Raw genomic sequence first — 18,577 nt, forward strand, 5'->3', positions numbered from 1 at the left:
AGAATGGATATTTTAAGATAATTTCCTTGTCTACAATCACTATACTGTTCTAATTTAATAAAATGCAGAGTAGTACTCCAGCAAATTTGGTATACAATATTGTGTACAGTATAATACTTTTTATGAGCCTGCACACAGGGTTAACTATTCGTGATATGCACCACAATTTGGAAAGATTTTGCAGAGAATAAGTATACTGAAACTTACATGTATCCGAATCCAGTGATGGTGCGGACGCATGTTCCTCGATTTCCTTTATGGAGTACTCTAAGGACTCTATGGACTCGCTTGGGGTCGTAATAGTGGTCCAGGAGTCACTATCATCTGTAAAATAAGAGTAAACAATATCCTTTAATCCTCGTAAAAACACTATGTGTACAACATTTCAGGTAAATGATATGATATATGAGAGAACTATCATGAAATATATGTACTACTTGAACATTTAGGGCAGGTTTTTACGATCCTGATATCTTAACAGGGCCGGCCCCGTGGTGTAGGGGTAGCGTGCCTGCCTCTTACCCGGAGGCCCCGGTTCGATTCCCGGCCAGGTCAGGGAATTTTACCCGGACCTGAGGGCTGGTTCGAGGTCCACTCAGCCTACGTAATTAGAATTGAGGAGCTATCTGACGGTGAGATAGCGGCCCCGGTCTAGAAAGCCAAGGATAACGGCCGAGAAGATTCGTACAGGCCCTTTGAGGAGTGGAAGGTAAAGGCTTCCACCATTGTGAACCGCGGCACGTGATGGGTAGTGTGGTTATCTCTACGCCTGGCCGCCTTTGCCCCCAGGAATTAACCTGGTACTCATTTTTGGTGTAGGATGAGTGAACCTCACGGCCATATGCACCTCCGGAAATGGAAATCTCGTTTCTTAAATTTTACGACTTCCTGACGGGGATTCGAACCCACGTCATTCCGGGCGAACCGAGCACGCCTTTACCGCTTCGGCCAGGCAGGCCCTTAAAAATTAAAATTCAGATACAAATTCCAATAAAATTAAAACATAATATATATAAGAGGTAATAAAGGAGAGAGAGAGGAAGAGAATGGGATATTTTCATAGATTTCTGCTACAACCATCCGTCGGGGTCACTTTTAAGGAAAAAGTTTCAGTGCAAGGGTGGGTGAAAATAATCCATTGTACGATAGAGGAATTCACGGAATATTAATAGAGAGAAAGAGAAGTAAAGATAAAGAATACAACAAGAATGGAGAGAAATTACTTGAAATGTGTGCAATAGAGGAAATATACATTTTGAATGGTGGGAAATTGGGGAAGAAACACAAAGAGCGCAATATATTTAGTGGTAGCATCTCGGAAGGCTAAGGCTTATATCAAAGACATTCAGAAAAACGATTGAGCAGCTTCTCATCATTCCCAGTTGCCATTCGATTACTGAGAGGAGACACAAAATCAAAAGAAATACAACATATCAACTATGTACAGAAAAATTTGATAAGAGATAGATGAAGAGGAACATAGAGATGTGTTTAGGGATTATTATAGTGGGATAACTTTTGAAGTTAGGTATTGAGAATGTGATAGAGAATGGATGAAGCAATAAGAATGGTTGAAAGATCAATAGCAATAGCTGGCAAGAAAAGGTTGTGAGAAAGAATAGGGAAATAAACAAAACTCACGGTATAATGAAGAGAGTAGAAAGTGAAGAATTAAAAGCATTAAAGGTGTACAGTACAGAAATGAGAGATGTCAAGGCTTAAGAATAAGTTTCTACAAGAAGCGGAAGGAGTACAAAGGTTTGCTAAGTGAAAATAAAAAGAACTGGCAGGTCAAAGAGGTACACTTATTAAATAAGTATAGTAAAGAGAACGAAACGGAGAAAGTATGGAACAGAATAAGCAATTAGCAGTCATATGTTAGAAATAATAACTAAAATGTTTAAAAAAGTGTTGGTGGTAGGGAAATTCCAGGTTTTTGGCAAGAAGGAATAATATGTCCGATATACAGAAGGAAGGGGGAAAGATAAAATACGAGTAATTAAGGAGGCATTTCTTTGTTGGATACACCCAGAAAGATTTATACCGGGATCATGGTAAATAGAATAGAAAGAATGCTCATATACTCAGTGTACAAGTCAGGATTTAGGAAACGAATGAGAACCTCAGATAATGTATTTATTATGAAAACAATAATAACTAAATACTCAGAAAAAAGTGGTCGATTATACATCGCAAGTATAGACCTTCAAAAAGCATTTGATTTGGTGAGCAGGCGAGCTGTTGTTGCGAAGCTAGCTAGAACAGCGATTTTTTATTACATGTTACGAGTCTCATTATGATAGCCGTATTGGAGTACAGAATGTAAACTTCAACTCATTAATAGAATGTTCTCTGTGTTCCTAAACTTATATTTAATTTTCCTATAGATTTCAGTTTTCAACACGCGCCACATTGCGGATTCTCCCACATCTACGGCTTTATTGAACACCCTATTTATTGAATCTACGCTAGACAGCTCACGACTACAAACTATTACAAGGATTGTTCTAGAAGGAGACACAACACTTCTATACTGATGCTTCAAGCGCCTTTTGAACTTATCAAGCAACCACTTGGAGGCAACAACTCTACTGTAATTCTACGTACCTGATTCTCAATCAACAACGTTCGAAGATTTTGTTTTCGATATTTTAATTAATCCACGCTTCATTAATATCATATAATTTGTGCAATCCAATTGTATGTCAGATCATTATGACTATGTGTCGTTCTACAAATAACCAACCTGTACTTTTTTAGACAAACACCAGTATTCATCCGATGTACATATAATACTATGACAAGTTTATTATTGAATTTTAGTTACACTTAAGCATCGCTTTCTCCACAGACTAGATTTTGATGACTGTTTTATCCTGTATTAAAGCATGTATTATACTTTAATGAGGAACCCAGTTCAGGGCCCTGACTTAGCTTTAGATTAAGTGTGGCTGAAGATGCTTACAAAGCCTAAGCGAAACATGTACCATTTTAACATCTATGTAATATTTGTATCTTAAACTTAAAGATTGTAAAGTATTGGAATGGTGGTTTTTAATAAATTTGTTTGAAACGTTTTACACAGAACAGGGATGTCAAACAAAATGATTAAGATCACAGAAGAACGAACTTCATTCTGAAGTGATATGCTCGATTAAGGTACAGGAAGACTTAGTGGTAGGAAAGATAATTTCAAATATAGGACTTAAGCAGGGATATAAATAGTCACAATTATTGTTCATACATTTTATCCATGATGTAATGGATTTTCAAGGGAAAGATAATAGGATATGTCCATGCTTGAATAACAACGAAATTCTTGGCGTGATTTTCGCAGACGATATCCTTCTGCTCTCTCTAACATCATTCGGTATACAAATCAGCCTCAAGAAAACTGCTGAAGAATTGCAGAATATGACATTTGAAAATTAGTACCCAGGTAGCAACAATAAAGGGATGTGGAAGAGGATATAAATTAAAGAAAGAAAGAAAGGCACTCGTGGCTAGAAGATGTAGATCTACAAATGTCAATACAATATATAGAAATTATAAGAAACATCGAACTGGAAGCAGAGTGAGCGAATAAGACTAGCTAAAATGAAAAGTTTGGCCGATTTATCAAGCACAAGGTCTTTAGAGAGGAATATACCAAACATTGAAATAAGTTACATAAAATATTTTAAATGGGCCAGTTATATCAAGCGCATTGTACGGAGCAGAAACATTGCGTATTGGAAGTAGACACAAAAAAATTAGATGTTATAAGTGATAAATTCTGTAAAATAAGTATGGGTCTTCCAGAAAGTACAGCGAATAGTGGACTTAGAAGACTATGTGAAGACATCGTCATTCAAGCAAATATAGCTAGAAAAGAAGTAAAATACTGGTTACGAAAGATAGAAGGGAGGGAAATACAAAACTTAGCATTCCAATACCAGATGACACATTTAAATGTTGACTACTTACTAATTAATGTGAAAAGGATACTAGACATAATAGCAACTGGAGGCTACTTGGATAAAGAGCTTGAGAAGAAAGACAAGAAATTCAAGAATAAGGTAATGATTAGAGTGAAAGATATTGACAAGCAGATGCTTATGATGGAATGTAAGTTTAAAAGAACGTCATCGGAATTCTTTGAAAACATTCAAATATGTCAATTAGGAACCAATGGCTCTCAAATGGAGAATTAAGACGTGTGGTGTGGTGGCTAATAGGGATACATAAGAATTAGGTTCTGAGAGGGAAACATAACGAAAATCATTGTTTGTTTTGTGGAAAAATAATCGATGACGCGCATCTATTCAGAGTTTGTAGGGGAACTGGCGCTCCTACAGTTAAATATTTGGGTGGTGAATATAAATCAAGAATAGAAGTAATTTTATACAATTTTAAAATTTTTAAACAAAGAATGGATTGCATCAGGAACAATAGTATTTTCTTCTATTTTAAGAAAATATGTGGCAAAAAGATATGGAAAAGGAAAGCTCGAACTAAATGAATGAAGGGTAGGATATATGTTCGTTTTAGAATATGTAAAATTTAACTACATCTAGAAAAAATGTTGATAATTTGTGGAACAAGTACAAGCAGTATTCGTTTCAAGTATAATATGTCGTAGTAATAGTCAAATAAATGTAACAATGTACCGAATAAATGAATTGCAACAAATGAACGCTCCCTACACGGTTTCAAGCGATCCGAAACTAGGGAATGGGAGTATTCTCTTCTACTCTGTTTATAAGGACAATAGTAATATGTAACATAATGTAACATAATGACATTTGATTAACTTACCAACATCCTCCAGTCGAATCACTTCTAACTGCAGATATGAAAGCTTTCCCAGTAGTGGTGGAATTATCATCGCAACTGCAAAAGAAACAATTTAGTTATATGAATCTATGGAATACAGTCAACTAAAACTGCGATGATGATAATGATATTTGTTTGAAGGGGCCTAACATCTATTACATCGGCCTATTTAAAACCATATTAGTTTCTTGTGTTATCTAAATTGATTACTCAGAAATACGTGGTGATTGGAAGATAAGTATAACTATATTCTTATTCAGCTGGTTATTAATGGGACGCTGAATACCAATTACATCAAAATAAAGTCGCATTTAAAAATAAAAATTAAATTGAACATGTGATATTTTAGCTCTGGTAGAATTTAGTGATGAACGAGTTAGGGCTGTGCTGACATACATGACAATAATTTTAATGTTTTCACACAATTTATCATTTTCACAGTATCTGAAGCTGAATTGCAGTGATGTAGGTACTTCGAATTCTTTTACCCACATTCCACATGCATACGTCCAGAAGCCGCAGTGAAATGATGTGTAGAGCTGCAATTCAGTGAGGTACTTAGAATTTCTTCTTAAAAATTACCCATCCATACTGCCCTAAGCCGCATGAGTTTGAGACGGGTTACTCGGTTCCTCACCTATCGCTGCCAATTTATCTTTTCTGCTATCAGCCATTTCGCTATTCTCACTTGAATTAGATGAAGGAAATGTGGTGGAATTCCTTTGATTTCTCTTATACTGATTCATAGTACCAACACCTTTAACAACCTCTCTATTTCTTAATTTTATAATACTCGACTCACTACAACATTTCTTCATACTCCAACATACATATCACGTACATATAAAACACTTCACTGACATAGTTTGCAGAATTCCAACCACACCTGACAAGTGCACCTACGCTTATAAGCCAAACAGATGTATCAATCATTTAGCCACACGTTTTGAAGCCAATTTGTAACAATTTTGTGAATATCAATAAATATAATCATAAATAAAAATATATAAAAACTTAATAAACATAATTAACCGAAATGTCCGTAGTATGGGCGCCAGAGTTCACCAGAATGGATCCCTCGAATTTAGATAGAGCATGATAAACTTTATATCCCAGGGCGTGTACATAATGCTGCGTACTGTTACATCTGCTACAGACCTTACCTAACCTTCTGAAAACTATTAAATAGGTAGAAACTGCACCTAGGTTCATCAATAACTCCACTGATTATAAAATATCTAACTATATTCTCAATAAAATCCGTGCATGAGCACCTCATCAATACACCAAAATACACTTATAATACACAAACAAAAGATAGCTGGAAGACTCCGTATTTACAACAACAACAACAACAATGAAAACAGTGGGAAAACGAAAGCGAGAACTAAGCCACCATTTGTACTTAGTTCGTTGAACAATGTAGATGTATGTACATAAGAACCCTTCACTGTCTCTGTATCAACACGACTTGCCGATTCTCATAATCAGCACTTATAAAATCACACAGATACTGTACCTCGTGATACTGTGTTCACAGACTTTAACACTTGTTGTAAAGATATATACCTTTGAGCAACACACGCTTATCGATCCTGAACATAAATTATGGAAAGTCTGAGATAGCTTTCACCAACATATCATGCCAGGCCGCCACAAGTGCTACAGTACCTAATGCGTATGCACTCCACAATTTGATGATCAGTCACTTTCCACGAACATAACAAGACTACGTTCCACGAACGTTTGAAGTCCAGTCCATTGTAGCCGTGTCACTCGAATACCGTATATCCAGTTTCACTCCCGTATCGTGTTAGCACCACTTCATCCCCGTACAGTGTCAGCACTCCTTCATGTCCGTACCGAGTGTGTCAGTTGTGGTCCTTTTACGCTGTGATGTCGAAGTATATAAAGACCTCATCTCCCACATGATTTGCCGAGATTGATCCTTGCCAGCCAATCATGAGTGATCCTCTTGTCAAGACCATGTCCTGAACTACTTCTTGGTCCCAGGACATAAACAAACTCTCTGGGGTGTTTCACATGAGTCATAGAACTTTCCTAGTACAACATCGACAAGCTCACGTGATTCTGGGCTATTCATATGATTCATCGAACTTACCGACAACAACAAGTACATCTCATAAGACACTTGGATGACCGCATGAGTCATACAAATTTCCAGAAACCAATATAGCAACGTTTTCCCACTCGTTGTTCAAAACAAATTACTCATACTACATATATGGAGATCTCTCAGCTTACAAATATAAATGACAAAATATATCAATAAAATAATAATAATAATAATAAATCGAATACTGACAATAACATCTCTCACTTCTACCTACAGTGCGAGGTGTGATATATGTACTATCACAATGTCATTTGTACTAATCTCCCAAACGCTCTGAACAAGTTACCCAATATTATTCTTGACCTCCTTGTGGTGCGCGTTACTTCTTGATAGCTCCCCTTTGCAGCGGATCTAAGAACAAAGAACCTCAATTTACATACCTGAACAATGCAATACATTAATTGTATCTATGAGACAGCCGATTCCAAAAATTCTCCATGTGTTGTTAGAATCCTTGCATACCCTTGACATCCTTTTACAGGATACCCACACAAGTACTATGCACGTGAGACCTTAGACTGAACACTGCTTTTATCCCCAAGATATTCAACATCAGCTATTATAGATAGCCTAGGCGCCACTGAAGAAGCACACTAGAAAATGAGTGTTGTGATGAACCGTAAAATGGGGAAAAGGCCATTACTTTTAATGATTTTTCGGATACCTCCTGCGTTTTAATTAGTAATCACCAAATTAAATATATAAAATTTATTATATATCACCACTTATCTGACGTAATAACGAATGTTAAGTAATAGATATTATTGCGAAAAGAAAAATATTTATGATCCGTGTTACCCCAGGAAATGGGGTAATTCTGATCAGTAATTTGTTTTGCTTGGTTATCGGTATTTGACTATCGTATGTGTAATACCGATAATAGTTTAACTTTCAGGTGATTTACTAACATAAACAAATCTAAAACAAGAATTAATAATCACTTAAATATTAAAAATAATTCAATTGATATGTACGACACGGTCTCTCTGAAGGTCTCCTACCTAAACGCACTTGTTCATGATGCAAAGTACACGTTTGAAGCTCTGACAAAACAGGATCCTTTGTCCACTCACGAGGAACCTTATCACAGATATTCTTTACAGCATTCGCTCCTACATTGACCAAAAATGCCTTTGGTAATGTATTCAGCTCTTGTTCAGTAAAAGTGTTTAGTTTTCTTTTTGCAAGCATAAAACCTTACGATTGCCTTTTCAACTGCGTTACACTTAGTATCAGATAGAAATAACAGGATGTCTGTGCTCTACAAATGTTTTCTTCACAATGACGTCATTACGACACTGCAGTTTACATTATGTTGGTCATCTCCCGCCATTCACTGCAACACAACCAATCAAGGAGCATGCACACCTGTCATAAAGACTGTTTAATTGTTTCTCCACTATGCTCCTTGTGAAGAGTTTTAAGAGATGGACATCCTAATTCATGCTAGTCGAAATTTCACATCTTGATAGTAGATACTCATGCTACCATTCCTACATTTCACGACCTTTTAAAAACAAGACCTGCTCTTGAAAAATGAGCGAGCATTATCATAGATAAAAGGCGATAAAGTGTTCCCTTTTCTTCGCTCAGCAGACCTACATATTTTTCTACCCATTGTGTCTGTTTTTTCCTTCATCTGCTTTCAAACAGTAAGGAAAAGGTAGGCTAATTACTAAACTGACGTGGTTTGGCACCCACAATACAGTGCAATCCAACACAGTCACCTCCTTGAGCACAAATTTGTTGCCGTTCACTTAGAAGCCTTGTACATCAGCTCACACGTGTACCATATGAAAAGGCATCAATTTACCAGAGCGTGACCATGATAATGAACAATTCTGAATATGCATAACCATGTCGACGTAATAGCTTCATATTAAAACGGTATTTTTAAAACGCCGGCGTTTATTACGTCACAGCTCTATAACTACTCCAAAGGGGGGGGGGGCGAAGCCAGATGAGGAGGGGGAGGAGGAGGGAAGGACATCTGTCCGTAAAACTTGGTCCAAGATGGCGACTGTGTAGTTAGGTCCCTCTAAAATGCCGTTAGTAAGGAGGGAAGGGCATCTGTCCGCAAAATTGGGCCCAAGATGGCGACGGTGTAGTTTGGGCCCTCCAAAAATGGGTTCTGTGTGGTGGGAAGGGTATCTATCTCTAAAACTGGGCCCATGATGTCGACTGTGTAGTTAGGCCCTTCCAAAATGTCATCTGTGAGGAGAGAAGGGCATCTGATCGTAAAACGGAGTCCAATATGGCGACTGTGTTGTGAGCCCCTCCAAAATGGCGCCGGAAAGGGCATTTGTCCGTAAAACTTGTCCCTTTGTAGTTAGGCCCGTCCAAGATGGCGTCAGGGAGGGCATCTGGCCATAAAACTAGATTAGGCCATATATGCCCCCTCTGGTGGGAGGATGAAAATGGCGATGGGAATGGCATCTGACCGTAAAACTGGACAAATATTGCGAAGGAGTATTCAGGCCCCTCCAAAATGACACCAGGCCGGGCATCTGACAATAGAACAAGGCTCTGTATAGTTAGGCCCCTGTATGAGGTTACGTATGCTGTAATATGCGAATCCATATGGCCCTTGTACTCAAGATGGTGTCGGCAAATTCCGCGAATCCCCATTATCCTATTAATCAAGATGGCGTTGGGAAGAGCAACTGGCCGTAAAATGAGGTTAGTCCGCTCCATGAGGTTAGCTTTGCTCTCTTACGCGAATCCCTATTGCCCTAACACTCAAGATGGCGTGGCGAGAATTCCCATTGCCCTACTGCTCAAGATAGCGTCGGGAAGGGCATCTGGCCGTAAAGGTGAGGTTAGGTCCCTCCAGGATTGCTACTGTTGGCGCCGGGAAGACCGTAAATGTGAGGTTTAGCCTCTCCAAGATGGCAACTGTGAGGTTAGGCTTGCTACTACTGCTCAACTAGGGTTCAAAGACCCCGGATTAGGACCCGCATAGGTACACTACTAGGGGTCAATGACCTCGTGGAAAAATGCTGTTTCAGCACCCATTGTTTCAAAATCCCTGTTGCCTTACAAGTGTTTCTATCCCGAATGCCCATCTACACAGCCCTTATTCTTCTATCTCTCTCTGTCCCCTTTCCCATATCACTCTGACTTCAAGTTGACTTAATGCCAATCACCTGTTTCATCTGGGATCCTGATTTTTCTCGAAATTTCGGGTGGCTGATATAGGCAGCTCTCCCGTCATGGACCGGCAGTTCCTGCTTATTTGAGCACTCCGCTACCTATTGAGTGAGCTAATTCTCCTCCATGCTTCAGCATGTTAGAGTATGAGGTGATAGAAAGCAACAGACACATTCCTGGTAGTATATATATTCTTGGACCTTGTGGCCACCTTCCCTTACCTTAACTTCAGCGGAACATGGTCGGGCCAATTGTTGTGCCGTGTGATTTGTGTCACATCTCTTTTACGAGAAATAGAATGGACTCTATGCCCTTATTTCAATTTTACTACGGCTTGTTTTGAAGACCGAATGCTTCATAAACTTTGCAGTGGACACTAACTCTTTCTTCTTTTCATTTCGTCTCTATGTTACGCATTTCCTTTGCTGCCTTTCTCATCTCCTGTTTCCAATTTTTTTCCACCCTGTGTTGCCTTTCCTCATTTGATATATGTGTTAAGTTTAGGAAGTACATGGTTTCAACACGAAGGCTCGTATTCCCCCATCTCTACCTCACCTCTCGTGTTTATATATCTTACGAATGGATTACAGTGGAAGTTTGTATTCTCAGTGAAGTTTGATGATGATGATGTTTGTTGTTTAAAGGGGACTAACAGATTGATCTTCGGCCCCTCAGAGCAGTTTGTAACAGACTTAACCTTCTTCTGTGCTCTGTACCACGAAAAAAGTTCAATGTTGTAACTAAATTTCAACCTTAACCATTCTAATTATCTATGTTATATTGCCAATATTGTTTATGTAAATGCTAGGCCTACTACCTCAAAGTTTAAAATCTACGTCACTGAGTGACGTGCTTTATTAATGCATATTGTAAGTTATTTAAATTGGGAAAATAATTACCCACCCCATAATTTTGTTGAACGAGAATCAACTAGTATTTTGTAACTATATATATATGTTCAACGTATATATACTTGTCATTCCCATTTGCATTTCTCTTTTCCTATTTCTTGCCTGAATTCCTTATCATAGGTTTTTCCACGGATTTAACCTCTTGGGAGCTTTCAGTAGGTCTAGATTTTCACTGCGCTTTGATTAATTATTTCTGTTATTGTACAGTCGACCCACACTGAACGTTTCTCTTAGTAGATGGATTTTCTGATGTAATATAACTAGTCATTCAGGCTTAGTGTGGCAAGGTCAGGTTCACCCTTCGTTTACTTTGTTGTTCTACTTATCGTTAACGTGGACGTAATAATGATGGAAACGATTTCGCTACACTTATGATAGCAACATACGTCAAATGTATGGTATCAATGCAAACAACTCGTCGTAGCTGCCTATGTGACAGCACATACCATATAGGTGCTTATTTTTGTAGACAGTGAATGGTGGTAATACTGCCCCGTCTGCAAACGCGGACACCATAACACTAATACTCGTTTTTGAGGAGTCCGAAATTCTCTCTGAATGTATGATCTCACGTTTCACAATTACCTCCACACGACCCGGGTTAGCACAGATATTTTTTCATTGTAATTTATAATTGTGAGGCAAAAGCTACTTCCAGTGTGTTCTGCATGTTATGGAAATAATCGATGATAATATCTCTGCTGAGATCTGCCCTGATGCTTTTGGCGTTCTTCCCGATTCTCACGGCGAGTTACTTCCTCAAAAAATCAAGAATCCATTCTAACGCAAGGTGGTTACCCGCGAGCATTTCTTCAACTTTCCCAGAAAGATTCAGATAACACTGGTTGATATTAAGCATATCGTTACTTCTCAGCGAGAAACCTCACCTGGCACATAGCAGCAGTCCTTTGACAAAGGAGTTTTCTCCTCCCTGATTAACGCTGTTGATGCACCGACCTTGTATGAATACCTATCTTTAAAATTTACCATGAAGTATTGTGTATGGTATAACAAACTGTTGGGATGCTTTCCGAATACTTACTTTACCCTGACGGATAGCTTTTTCCGAACTCTCTAAATTAATAGATTTATATCTACCCCTTCTTTTAGGACCCAGTTTCTTCACATATGTCTACACCATGACCTGTATTACAACATAACAAGACAACTTCGTATATAAAATGGGGTAAATTTAAATTCCTGAAGTATAATCTAGAAACTCACACAAAAGCGCGATATGACACAAAATAGCAGCGGATTAAATTACAATATCATCTTACTGTCTGTGTTTGGTGTGTGATGTCCTGAAACTGACGTTTCCAATCATAATGATAATTTAATAAACACCTTACTTCTTCACAACCTCACCTAGTAAACTGTAGCCAAGAACTGCACATATTCTTAGCGCTCATTCAGCAGGCCTTTAGTGTTTACTTCGTTTGTAAGTCACGTATTGGATTCATTGCTGTCGCAGTTTCGCGGGAAGGCTCAGGTTTCAGAAGAAAGACTGATTGATGGATAATTCCCTATTATATCGGTATTACCCCACGTTACTCTAGTTAAACATTGCTTTCCTGACCAAGCTAGAAAGTGCTGTTACATATTAGCCTAACACACCCACTAAAGTGCATTTAAGCCAACTGTACTAAGTGATTATTTTAACAATACTTTTGCACCATTCATCACAGGGACTAGCTATAGATATAATCTTATTACTATCAAATCGCTTATGTCTGCTAAATCTACAATTGATGGGTTTATGAGCAATACGCATTAAGTAAGTTTTTGAGTTCTTTAATTAGCACACTTCAGATACTCTAACAACACAAACACATTCTTTTAAAGACAAGTATTCTCATTCTTATTGTGAGGGCATATATTGGCAGTGAAAGGTTGAAAATGTTCAAACCTCTTTTTTTTTCTCCGAATTAAGATTTTTGTCTTAATCTGTAGTTTTTGTAAACTAACCATATATTGGGAAAGTCAAGAAGCTGACTGAGATCAATTGATGAAGGTAGCAGAGGACATAGTGCACTTTGAACACTGTGTTCTTCTATAGACAGATATAGAAACCCACAACCATTATGGAGAGCTATTTCTTGAAAGTAATGCAGATTTATCCAGTTCACGACTACGGACTACTTTTCATCAACAGAATACTGAAGCAACGAAATTCAGCTCCTATATGATAAGGTGTCTGCAAGAGTGTAGAAATTTCTTGAAACAGATATGTATTATCGCAGAATTTATAACGTAAGTTTAACAACAAGTGTGCTTGAAAATTTTATGTAGAGATTTATAAGATTTGGTGGTGAATACCACATTATTTTCTACGAAAGCCAACAGTCATTTTATTGGGGGCCTTTATCACCATACTGACAGTAAGGCAAACAAAGGAGACGGGCTCCAGAAATAGTTCAAAGCTAAACTCTGCCATCATGACAACGTGAGGTAACACTGTGGAATCACCGGTCGTCGAAGTTTAGTGCTCTGGTTTCAGGCCATAGCAATTTTAAGTGGCAATTCTCAGTACGGTTATCTTCCCAAAGTTTTCCTCTGAACTAAACACTATGCTTGATGATGATGATGCTCGTTGTTTAAAGGGGCCTAACGTCGGGGTCATCGGCCCCTAAACACTCTGCAACAGTTGGCTTCTTCTCGAACTTGGTATATCAAAAGTAACTGACGGGATAGAGCTCTGGGACGTATCTCAAATATTGTTCAAATAATTGTCTTATAATGGGACCTCATCACGCAGTTTCTCAGACATGTTTCACCAAGGTGACCTTAAATTTAGAACTTCATACCGGGAAATGTATCATGATGATGATGATAATAATAATAATAATAATAATAATAATAATAATAATAATGAGCTTTTTACAATTGCCTTTACGTCGCACCGACATTCACTCATCTTCATAAAAAACGGAACTCCTTCAAAGACGAGAGATAGGAAGTTCATATTTACTAGACATGTCCATTAGTATGTTCTTCAAAAACGATTAGCATTTCAGTCACCTACTGTAGGTTCAGCATGTGTCCAGCTTCCTAGAAGACAATGGGTTCTCCATGAGCACTGATAACTTGTTCCATGCGTGATGGCATCGACGCGTATAAGGCGCGAATGGCGTCTTGGGATACAGCCATACATGCTGCATTCACCTGCTTCCACAGTTCATCTTTGGTGATTGGCATTGTCCACAGCGCCGCACACGTCGTTTCACCATCTCCCACACATTTTCGATTGGCGACAAGTCCGTTGGTCGGACAGGCCAGGACAACGATCTGACATCCTGTGACAACAAGAAGGAACCTGTTCGTGTAGGAACATGTGTTCGTGCTTTGTCTAAATGTGGCGTTTGGCGTGTCGTGCAGAAAGGGTATGGCTAGGGGTCGCAGGATTTCATTCACGTAGTTTAAACTTGTCACAGTGTCCTGGACACGCACCAACTGTGATATATGGTTGTACCCAATAGCACCCCACACCATAAGGCCTTGAGTTGGCGCTGTATATCTTGTGCGAATGCAGTCAATGTGATGCCTCTCCCCCTGTCTGAGGCGAATCAAAATGCGCCCATCATTTCCAAACGAACAGAACCTGGAATCGTCCAAAAACACTATCTGCTGAGATTCATGTTCGCAGTGACGTCGTTCCATACACCATTGCAGTCTAACATGTTTATATACATTAGTACAGGTAGGCGGAGAAGTGGACTATGCGCTGGTAAACCAGATCGTTATAAAAGGCGAAGGACTGTCACTCCTGATAGTGTACGATATGTTACACTGTTCCACTGTTGCGCCAGAGCTGATGAGGACACAGATCAGTCCTGCAATGCCATTCGGATGAGGTGTCGATCTTCTCGGGGAAAGGGGGGAGGGTTTCTGGGTGATGCGACCAGACCCACCTCGTCGTGTTCTGCGGCCTTCTGTGAACCATTCTGTACACACCCGTTGCACTGCCAACATACTTTATCCCACACGAGCAGCAATTTCCCGGATGTATTCATCACGTTCTCTCATGCGAATAATGCGCCCTCTTTCAAACTCACTCATTTGACCATACGTTTGCGAGGCATCCTGCACGACTGCTCAAGTCACACTGATCAATTACCTTCGGTTTATAGCGACAAGGAGAGCACAGGCACATTTTGCCAGTCGGTGGTGGTGCGCCGAGTTATCGACGTGGACCTTGAACCTGAGGTCCGACATGGTTCAAATGCTATCATTTCTTCAGAACGCACTAATGCAGACGTCCTGTGAATAAGAACTTCCTATCTCTAGTCTCTCAATGTGTTCTGGTTTTTATGTACATGAATGTAGTTAGGTCCTATGGCGACGATGGTACAGGAAAAGGCTTTGATTGGGAAGGAACCGGCCGTTTTCTTCATTAAGGTACAATCCCATCATCGTCCTGGTGTGAAAATGGTAAACCGCGGAAAACTATTTTCGGGGCTGCCAGCCGTAGGGTACAAATTCACTATCTCCTGAATGTAAGCTCACAGTTGCGCTCCTCAAACCGCATTGCTAACTCGCTCGGTAGTATTATTATTAACTAATCTATAGGAATAACGCACAAATGCAAATAGAATGTTTAATACGTAAAAAATACATCCATATCCTATTGTATGATATTTTCAGTTTATTAAAACTTTGTTGGAACACCATGCTTCTTGGTCTACCAATGTTCACATTAGTAATGTCTGTAGGGAGATAATGCGACTGATTTATTAGAACTGCTCATTCCTTGAGTGTAGAATTTAAGTTGCTGTAAATAATTGTCTGACGTTCCACCACAGAATTCCGTAGATTGTAGTAACTTAACGTTCAGGCCTACAAAGAGATCAAAGTAACAAACAATTACTGGTATTATCTTGTCCTCTAATTTTATGTATTTGTAAAAATAAACATAAAATCTGATGTCTGTAATTCCATGGGCAAATCATGTTGGGCTAAAGGGGACAATGCACCTCTAATAATTGGCTCAGGTTTTGCGCCAGAAGGAAAACATTTACTTCAACAACGTTCCTACAAGTTTCGATGTGCAACCTTGGTATCTAGAACTAGGATTGTTCATAATAATAAGGTAAACGATTGTGCCTTACCCTTCTGTACTTTTGTTTCTTTCTTCTCTGCGCTGTTTTATTTCAACAGAAGTCACTTGACTTTCTTTGTTGGAGCACCACCTTCGATAACTCGTAATAGTTTTAACACGAACAAAAATATCACATATCCTATGCACAGATCACTGTCACAGTGTTTACAGAACACGGCATAGACCTTTTACTTTTAAAAATGAAAATTTCTTCTGAAGCGCTTCATGAAGTACTTACGTTTTGGACGATTTACATTCCACAAACAGTGAAACATAGCACAACCTAACAGGGCAACACTTCCTTTACCACCACTGTATATTTGTAAACTAGAAAACTGGTCAATTCCAATACCTACTAGCTGTATTATTATATTTAAACACTCAGTGCGGAAGCACTTACAGCATGCGTCACTTGATGGTGAAAGAGGAGGCCGTTACTCACTGTGAGTATGGACCATAAAATGTGTGATTTTAAAACTGTTGTAACGTAATAGCACCGGGTCGTATGTCCACTCAGTTTTGGTAAAATCCCACACATATTTTCTATTGTAACATGCAATTGAATTAACTCACCAATACTTGCTGTACAGCTCGTAGCTCCACCGTCTTTGTCTCTAGGTACTTTCCTATTTGTGGTACTACAAATATCATTTCCATTAGTCCTATTATATTCGTTGTAGATCAAGCGCTGATTGGCTGTTGAGCGTGTGATGTCACAGCTTGGGGGATTTAAAAAGTGTGGGCGAGGTGGATGTGACGTCACCTGGTGGGCGATTTCAAAAGGAGAGTTGCTGGCTACGTGTGCAAGATTAAACTTACAGGTTTGGATGCGTCTCCAGGCTTAAGCTCACACGGGTGCTAACTTTACAGACCTGATTAATGTTATTTTTCTTTATGACCCACTATCTCCATTTACGGATTACGAACACGCCAAGGTAACGGAATTTTGTCCCGCAGGAGTTCTTTTACGTGCCAGTAAATCCCCCGAAAAGAGGCTGACGTATTTGAGCACCTTCAAATACCACGGGACTGGGCCAGGATCGAACCAGAAAAGTCGGGGTCAGTAGACCAGCGCCTCAACCCTCCGAGCCACTCAGCCCGCCTTACAGAACTCAGATTGATGTCCATACTATTCGCATAAGATTACAGTCTTCTACTCGACTCCAGGCTTAACCTCACAGAGCTGCTAACTTTATTGTCTAGACCCTTGTTAATATTATTATTATTATTATTATTATTATTATTATTATTATTATTATTATTATTATTACTAGACCTATTATTATTGTACCGGGAGGTACACCTCAATGCCGCGCATAAGAAACTAGCGCCTAAAAGAACGCCTCCATTGGTAAAACAGTGAAACTGAAACTACACCTACTTAGAAATTTAATCAGAAGATGTCACCACTAAAATATCGAGTAATTTTGTTATTGGGCAATTGCCTATACTAACTGAATTTATCAGTGTTTTGGTTGCCATTCATCAAGAAGTTTGGACATTTTCCCACAGATGACACTACAAAAACTATGATCATGCACCCTCGTGCGAAGTGAAAGAACTTTTGATTCAAAGAAGTTTTCTATTCATATTTTTTTCTAATCGTTCATTTATTTTTGGGTTGGCAATATTTTCTTTTCCTTTCCGCCAGTTTTTAATTTAGCCAATCCCCAATTTCTGTAATTAATTTTCCACCTATCACAGTCTTCTTCTCTGATTCTGAGTGTTACTTTTGAAATCTACCAATAAAATTCTGTGGGTTTGTCTTGATTATTTATGAATGATCTCGAACCTTCCCTGAGGGTTTATAAACTGCGGCTTTTTACGTCTCTTGGCCAATCGATCGTCATCTTACTAAGTGTGTGCGTCAAAGCAGGAGGCGGGCGGCCTCTTTCATCAGGCAGCGGTACACCTACAAGGTAATGGCCACATAACATCTTTCTTTGTTGCTACCTCCGCAGTTTAATCCGAGGAAAAGGTCCGAATCTTTAATATGTAACCAACTTTTCTGAAATGTAAATCTCCTTTCGGCTATGTAAAAACCTCGTAAACTCTTTAACTGTAAATCGGGGATAAAGAGTGAATCACCCTCTCGAGCTCTCCTTTATCTTGGTTTGAGGTGACTACGTTTATAACTGTTTTTCATTCTGTAATGTGGTAAATTACTTCCTGCACGAGTCACCTCAGTAGTTTGGGAATAGGCGCCGTTTCATCGGCCTAGTGCCATTTAAGTTTAAGTGTTCATATCTAGGAGTGCCGGGCTGAGTGGCTCAGACGGTTAAGGCGCTGGCCTTCTAACCCCAACTTGGCAGGTTCGATCCTGGCTCAGTCCGGTGGTATTTGAAGGTGCTCAAATACGACAGCCCCGTGTCGGTAGATTTACTGGCACGCTAAAGAACTCCTGCGGGACTAAATTCCGGCACCTCGGCCTCTCCGAAGACCTTAAAAAGTAGTTAGTGGGACGTA

At 39.1% G+C, this 18,577-nt stretch overlaps 1 long non-coding RNA gene across 1 annotated transcript in view; it reads right to left on the reverse strand.

The window, feature by feature from the left end:
- Positions 1-220: 220 nt before the first annotated feature.
- Positions 221-18,577, reverse strand: part of LOC136863166 (uncharacterized) — a 78,698-nt gene continuing 60,341 nt past the window's right edge. Inside the window, exons 3-4 of the long non-coding RNA XR_010859158.2 lie at positions 4,798-4,872; positions 221-324 (exon numbers count right to left, since the gene is read on the reverse strand). This is a non-coding gene — a long non-coding RNA (uncharacterized lncRNA). The remainder of the gene's footprint in view (positions 325-4,797; positions 4,873-18,577) is intronic.

This window comes from Anabrus simplex, chromosome 2 (assembly GCF_040414725.1).
Source record: "Anabrus simplex isolate iqAnaSimp1 chromosome 2, ASM4041472v1, whole genome shotgun sequence".
Classification (NCBI taxonomy): Eukaryota; Metazoa; Arthropoda; class Insecta; order Orthoptera; family Tettigoniidae; genus Anabrus; species Anabrus simplex.